This window comes from Monodon monoceros, unplaced genomic scaffold, assembly GCF_005190385.1.
Source record: "Monodon monoceros isolate NGI ecotype Baffin Bay Population unplaced genomic scaffold, NGI_Narwhal_1 Super_Scaffold_3, whole genome shotgun sequence".
In the NCBI taxonomy this organism is placed as follows: domain Eukaryota; kingdom Metazoa; phylum Chordata; class Mammalia; order Artiodactyla; family Monodontidae; genus Monodon; species Monodon monoceros.
The window spans coordinates 57,553,545-57,561,480 of record NW_021703780.1 but is presented as its reverse complement, the minus strand read 5'-3'; positions in this window follow the sequence as shown (position 1 = coordinate 57,561,480).

Below are 7,936 nucleotides of genomic sequence, written 5' to 3'. Positions count from 1 at the left end.
TTTTTCCATCCCCTCACTTTCAGTCTGTATGTGTCCCTAGGTCTGAACTGGGTCTCTTGTAGAGAGCATATATACAGGTCTTGTTTTTGTATCCATTCAGCCAGTCTACGTCTTTTGGTTGGAGAATTTAATCCATTTACATTCAAGGTAATTATTGATATGTATGTTCCTATTACCATTTTCTTAATTGTTTTGGGTTTGTTATTGTCTTTCCCTTCTTTGTGTTTCCTGCCTAGATAAGTTCTTTTAGCATTTGTTGTAAAGCTGGTTTGGTTGTGCTGAACTCTCTTAGCTTTTGCTTGTCTGTAAAGGTTTTAATTTCTCCATCAAATCTGAATGAGATCCTTGCTGGGTAGAGTAATCTTGGTTGTAGGTTTTTCTCCTTCATCACTTTAAATATGTACTGCCTCTCCCTTCTGGCTTGCAGAGTTTCTGCTGAAAGATCAGCTGTTAACCTTATGGGGATTCCCTTGTATGTTATTTGTTGTTTTTCCCTTGCTGCTTTTTTTTGTGTGTGTGGTATGTGGGCCTCTCACTGTTGTGGCCTCTCCCCTTGTGGAGCACAGGCTCCGGACGCCCAGGCTCAGCGGCCATAGCTCACGGGCCCCACTGCTCTGTGGCATGTGGGATCTTCCCGGACCAGGGCACAAACCCGTGTCCCCTGCATTGGCAGGCGGACTCTCAGCCACTGCGGCACCAGGGAAGCCCTCCCTTGTTGCTTTTAATATTTTTTCTTTGCATTTAATTTTTGATAGTTTGATTAATATGTGTCTTGGTGTGTTTCTCCTTGGATTTATCCTGTACGGGACTCTCTGTGCTTCCTGGACTTGATTAACTATTTCCTTACCCATATTAAGGAAGTTTTCAACTGTAATCTCTTCAAATATTTTCTCAGTCCCTTTCTTTTTCTCTTCTTCTGGGACCCCTATAATTCGAATGTTGGTGCGTTTAATATTGTCCCAGAGGTCTCTGAGACTGTCCTCAATTCTTTTCATTCTTTTTTCTTTATTCTGCTCTGCAGTAGTTATTTGCACTATTTTATCTTCTAGGTCACTTATCTGTTCTTCTGCCCCCATTATTCTGCTATTGATCCCTTCTAGAGAATTTTAAATTTCATTTATTGTGTTGTTGATGATTGTTTGTTTGCTGTTTAGTTCTTCTAGGTCCTTGTTAAACGTTTCTTTTATTTTCTCCATTCTGTTTCCAAGATTTTGGATCATCTTTATTATTATTCTGAATTCTTTTTCAGGTAGACTGCCTATTTCCTCTTCATTTGTTAGGTCTGGTGGGTTTTTACCTTGCTGCTTCATCTGCTGTGTGTTTCTTTGTCCTCTCATTTTGCTTATCTTACTGTGTTTGGGGTCTCCTTTTCACAGGCAGCAGGTTCGTAGTTTCCATTGTTTTTGGTGTCTGCCCCCAGTGGCTAAGGTTGGTTCATTGGGTTGTGTAGGCTTCCTGGTGGAGGGGACTAGTGCCTGTGTTCTGGTGGATGAGGCTGGATCTTGTCTTTCTGGTGGGCAGGACCGCGTCTGCTGGTGTGTTTTGGGGTGTCTGTGACCTTATTAAGATTTTAGGCAGCCTTTCTGTTAATGGGTGGGGTTGTGTTCCTGTCTTGCTAGTTGTTTGGCATAGGGTGTCCAGCACTGTATCTTGCTGGTCGTTGAGTGGAGCTGGGTCTTGGCATTCAGATGGAGATCTGTGGGAGATTTTCACCGTTTGATATTACGTGGAGCTGGGAGGTCTCTTGTGGACCAGTGTCCTGAAGTTGGCTTTCCCACCTCAGAGGCACAGCCCTGACTCCTGGCTGGAGCATCAAGAGCCTGTCATCCACACGGCTCAGACAACCACGGGGCCCTGAGGGCGGACTCTGCATAGCATTTTAAATATACTTAGTGCCACTGAACTGTACACTTAAAAATGCTTAAAATAGTAAATTGCTATGTATGTTTTATAGTGAAAAAATTTTTTTAATCAGTTGAGCATATTTGTTTGGATCTAACTGCTCTTTTTCCTAATCGCTAAATTACGTCCTTCCCACAGTTCAATGTAGCTCCAACTTTAAACTGGGATCTTTATCTTTTTTAAGATGGTAAGATCACCAAATAGATTTCCCTTCACTGAAATAATATTCTCTCTCCCACAAATAAGTCAATATAATATAAGCAGTTAGTGATTCTCCTCTTACTATGAGAAGCAAAATTGAATTGACTAAAGTCTGTCAGACATAAGAATACCTAGGCTTTTAACTCTCTGACATTAGTCAAGTCACAAGTCCCAACTTTCTTCTTAAAATAGCAATAGTAAGTTTATTCCTGTGATAACAAATAGGTCACGAAAGTGCTTTGTAAACTGAAATGCTCTTCAGCTGTCATGCGTTATACAGACTTAGCTGTTTTACCTCAAAATGGAAGTAAGCTTTGCTGCAGCTTAAAGCCAAGGCTCCGTTTGGCTCTCCCCATTTCAGGGCTCTCCTCTTAATGGACCTCAGCTTTGCAGGTCCAAAATCTAATTTGGTCATTAAACCAGGAGTGTCTCTTGGGACCAGACTTATGCCAGCCATGGTATTAAGTGATTAACGTGTAAACAAGAACACTGAGGCACTAGTTTACACTAGAGGATTTGTCACCCATATCCAGAGCTCCTCCTTTCCCAGAATCAGACACCCATGAAGCCAAGAGTCATCAGAAAGATTTTGTGAGCGATTCAGAGCAAACAGAAGGAAACTGCGTTGAAATATTTTTGACCCAGGGTTAAGCCTTATTAAACATTCTACTTCACCGTCAGAAGCACCCATAGATAAAAGTTGTCCATGGTCTCCAGGTTCAAGTTCCTTCTCGCTAAAAGGTGCTGGATACACACTGCCAGTTCTGCCTTTTCATCTCCCCATGAATTTGGGGTTTCTTTTTTGGCTGCCAGCCTCTCAGAGTCCCCTGCTCCCCGCACACTCTGCCTTTTCACTTAACACCATTTTGGCTATAGTCAAGTCCTATTTTATCCATGGAGCAATTTTGTCTAAGATGTGTTTGTATATATGGTGATCTCATTCATCATATGTTGACTTTATTAGAAGACTCAATGTTCTGCCAAGATTCATTAGTCCTTAGTTCCAAGGGACCTCTCTGATGGCTGAGATCTACCGTGGCTCTCCTCCAAGCATAATGGATTGGTAATATATTTTCTATTTCCCCCCCAAATTTCTCAGTTTCACTCTTGGTTCACGTCATCGTCTTTCAAAACACTTGGATGAAAGTCACCTTGTCTCAGTGATCACTGGTTTCTCCCCTGGTGATTAGGTCTCCAATGCCTTGTGTACTTACTCGTTTTTAATTTACTGCCTCCACAGTAAGACCATGGTTATGTGGGAATCTCCGCAGCTTCCTTTTTTTTTATTAGTTGAAGTATAGTTGATTTACAATGTTCTGTTAATTACTGCTGTGCAGCAAAGTGATTCATTTATACATATATACATTCTTTTTTTAAATAGTCTTTTCCATTATGGTTTACCATAGGATATTGCATATACTTCTCTGTGCTGTACAGTAGGACCCTGTTGTTTATCCATTCTATATACAAAGGTTTACATCTGCTGACCCCAACCTCCCACTCTATCCCTCCCTCAACCCCCTTCTCCTTGGCAACCACCAGTCTGTTGTCTCTGTGAGTCTGTTTCTGTTTCATAGGTTCATCTGTGTCATATCTTAGATTCCACATATAAGTGATATCATATGGTGTTTGTCTTTCTCTTTCTGATTTTACTTAGTGTGATAATCTCTAGTTGCATCCACTCAGCTTCCTTCTTACATAAAGACCAAAACAAATACTGACTGAGGATTTTTATATATGAAAACACCTGAGGATAAAGCAGCTACGGTATATTGGAAAAAAGTATTGGGTTTGGGACCTCAGTGGGGAGTAAGTGTGCATGTGTGTGCAGTGGAAGGTGGAAATGAAGGGAAGGGAAGAACAAGTATTTCTTGGACAGGCATTATTTTATGTACCTGCCTTCTGTTCCATCATGCAGTCTTTCCATGAGACCAGGGGTCTCAAGTTCTGGATTTGGGTCCCAGCTCTCTCACTTTTCAGTTGTGTGGACTTGAGTAAATTACAGCTTTCCACATGGAAAAAGTCAGGATAATACATACTTCATTTTTTGTGAGGGACTTTAACGAGTATTAAAGCACTTTATATACAGCAAAGCACTATACAAAGTGTTACCATAGTGGAACACACATTGTGTTTTAAACTCAAATATAGCAAGATTTGTAAAAAGGTGAAGTTCACCATGGCCTGGGAGGGTTCAGAGTTTACCAAAAGTAGAATTGGGTTGGGTCTTTAAGGAGTGCACTGAATTGTCAGGAAGGGGGAACATTCAGGAAAGGATAGAGTCCAAGCAGAGGTGTCAGGGGCAGTGGTGAGCACAGGGCTTTTGCATCAGTGGCTCTGCTGGAGCTAGGTGGCAGGACGGGAGATGAAGGGCCTAGGCAACAAGGAAAAGAAAAGAACAAATCTGAGTGATGAAGGACTCTGCTTATGAAAAATGGCAGAACTTGGTGACTGGCTTTATAGTGATAAATGAACAGGAGGAAGGAAAGACACTTCTGAGTTTGAGCCCAGGGTGTGACAGTGTGAGATGGAGATCCCTGACAGGAACGGGTGATCTCAGAGGGAGCACCAGTAGGGAAGACAGTAAGTATAGCTACAGATAAGCTGAGTTTAGGTCATAGGGCTCTAGCCGAAAGGTACGATGATGGCATTTCTACCTCACGTTGTAAACTTTTAGTCACTCTGTGATACTTCAGAGTTACACTGGGGACAGGAAAAAGACCTAACACCAATGTTATAAGAAGCTCAGGATACTACAGAGGGGACCTGTTCCTGGGTTCCTCTGCGGGGACCGACTGGATGCTGGCCTCCACTCTGGAACTATTTATCACTGCTGAATTTAGGAGAAAATTTCCTAACTTTTGTTGCTAAAAACAAATTATTTTGCCCCATTTCAGTGACTAAGGGGAAAGTAAGCTCTCTTTAAGAATAAAGCCAGGACGCATGAGTAGTAGTGGCTCTTACATGAACTTATAGAAGGTAAATCATTCACTAAGAAAGTGGCAATCAAGTCATGGTTGGTGCATGTTTGGTTTCCTTTCTCCAATTTCCAGTTCAATTTGAAGAGCTTTCAAACAGGATTAGGTATATAAATAATTGGCAGTTCCACTATTTGACACGAGAACTTTAAAATACTTTATGTTCATTCAGCTTTGTTCTGGCCTTTGTTTTGATGGGCTGTAAATTTAATGGGGGTAGAGCCTAAATTTCAAGTTCCTGAGACTCTGAGCAGTGTTTCCTCATCGGTGAGGCAAGTGGCGGGGTCTGCATGACCAGTCCTCTACTCCAAAGTTCTGACTCCGTGGTACAGAAGCAGAGGCTACTTTGGGGATTTATGTGTGGAGTCAAATTCCAGCTGTCACCACCAGATGTCACTATTGCTCGTTAACTAGAAATAGGCTGATAACTTTTTGCCCGGAATAGCAGGATCCTGAATATAAAAATACAAAAACCTACTTACTTTTTCTTTTTTGAAGTTTTGAATTTTATTTATTTTTTATACAGCAGGTTCTTATTAGTTATCCATTTTATACATATTAGTGTATACATGTCAGTCCCGATCTCCCAATTCATCCCATCACCCCCAGCCGCTTTTCCCCCTTGGTGTCCATACGTTTGTTCTCTACATCTGTGTCTCACTTTCTGCCCTGCAAACCGGTTCATCTGTACCATTTTTCTAGGTTCCACGTATATGCCTTAATATACGATATTTGTTTTTCTCTTTCTGACTTAATTCACTCTGTATGACAGCCTCTAGATCCATCCATGTCTCTACAAATGACCTAATTTCGTTCCTTTTTATGGCTAATATTCCATTGTGTATATGTACCACATCTTCTTTATCCATTCGTCTGTCGATGGGCATTTAGGTTGCTTCCATGTCCTGGCTATTGTAAATAGTGCTGCAATGAACATTGGAATGCATGTGTTTCTTTGAATTATGGTTTTCTCTGGGTGTATGCCCAGTAGTGGGATTGCTGGATCATGTGGTAATTCTATTTTTAGTTTTTTAAGGAACCTCCATACTGTTCTCCATAGTGGCTGTATCAATTTACATTCCCACCAACAGTGCAAGAGGGTTCCCTTTTCTCCACACCCTCTCCAGCATTTGTTGTTTGTAGATTTTCTGATGCCCATTCTAACTGGTGTGAGGTGATACCTCATTATAGTTTTGATTTGCATTTCTCTAATAATTAGTGATGTTGAGCAGCTTTTCATGTGCTTCTTCGCCATCTGTTTGTCTTCTTTGGAGAAATGTCTATTTAGGTCTTCTGCCCAGTTTTGGATTGGGTTGTTTCTTTTTTTAATATTGAGCTGCATGAGCTGTTTATATATTTTGGAGATTAATCCTTTGTCCATTGATTCATTTGCAAACATTTTCTCCCATTCTGAGGGTTCTCTTTTCGTTTTGGTTGTAGTTTCCTTTGCTGTGCAAAAGCTTTGAAGTTTCATTAGGTCCCATTTGTTTATTTTTGTTATTTCCATTACTCTAGGAGGTGGATCAAAAAAGATCTTGCTGTGATTTATGTCAAAGAGTGTTCTTCCTATGTTTTCCTCTAAGAGTTTTATAGTGTCCGGTCTTACATTTAGGTTTCTAATCCATTTTGAGTTTTTTGTGTATGGTGTTAGGGAGTGTTCTAATTTCATTCTTTTACATGTAGCTGTCCAGCTTTCCCAGCACCACTTATTGAAGAGACTGTCTTCTCCATTGTATATCCTTGCCTCCTTTCTCATAGATTAGTTGACCATAGGTGCGTGGGTTTGTCTCAGGGCTTTCTATCCTGTTCCACTGATCTGTATTTCTGTTTTTGTGCCAGTACCATATTGTCTTGATTACTGTAGCTTTGTAGTATAGTCTGAAGTCAGGGAGTCTGATTCCTCCAGCTCCATTTTTTTCCCTCGAGACTGCTTTGGCTATTCGGGATCTTTTGTGTCTCCATACAAATTTTAAGACTTTTTGTTCTAGTCCTGTAAAAACTGCCATTGGCAATTTGATAGGGATTGCATTGAATCTGTAGATTGCTTTGGGTGGTATAGTCATTTTCACAATGTTGATTATTCCAATCCAAGAACATGGTATATCTCTCCATGTTTGTATCATCTTTAATTTCTTTCATCAGTGTCTTAAGGTGATGTTCTAACTTAAGATGAAAAATCATCTTAAGTTAGAACACCACTTCCTTGGGGATACCTTATCTGACTCCAGCCCTGGGTTAGGTCCCCCAGTCTGCTGCACCCTGTACCTAGTATTTATCATGCGTTTCGAAATCACTGATCTAATGCCAGCCTTCGGTGCTAGACTGTGAGTTGTGAGAGGAGAGCCCACACACCTTCTGTGCTGCCACATTCCCAAGCCTAACAGTAACAATGGTAACAGCAGCCATTCAGAGATTACTAATGCATCAGGTGCTATGCTAAGTCCTTTTATGTGTACCATTGCATTTTATCTTCCCAGCAACCCTAGGCCACTGACATTGTCCCCACTTTACAGATGAGGAAACCATGGCTGCTCGGCTCCTAAGTGGCAAAACCATGAACCCAGGTCTGACTCAATAAAAAGTAGTGTTATATCCACTTGAGCCACTTTTAATAACTTCCATAATCTGATGCCAGCCTATTCATCCACCCTAATTTACCACTGTCTTCTTCAGGCAAGCACCCTTACTTATTGTCTCCTGATCACTTAATATGCTCACTACAGTCTCAACATTTTGCTCCTGTTCTTCTATCCTCTGGCATTTGTCTAGATCAATTTCTCTCAAATTAGTATTTATTTAACAAAATCAATAATGTACTCATCCATTAGAAAGTTTCTGAAACTTGTTCACAAATT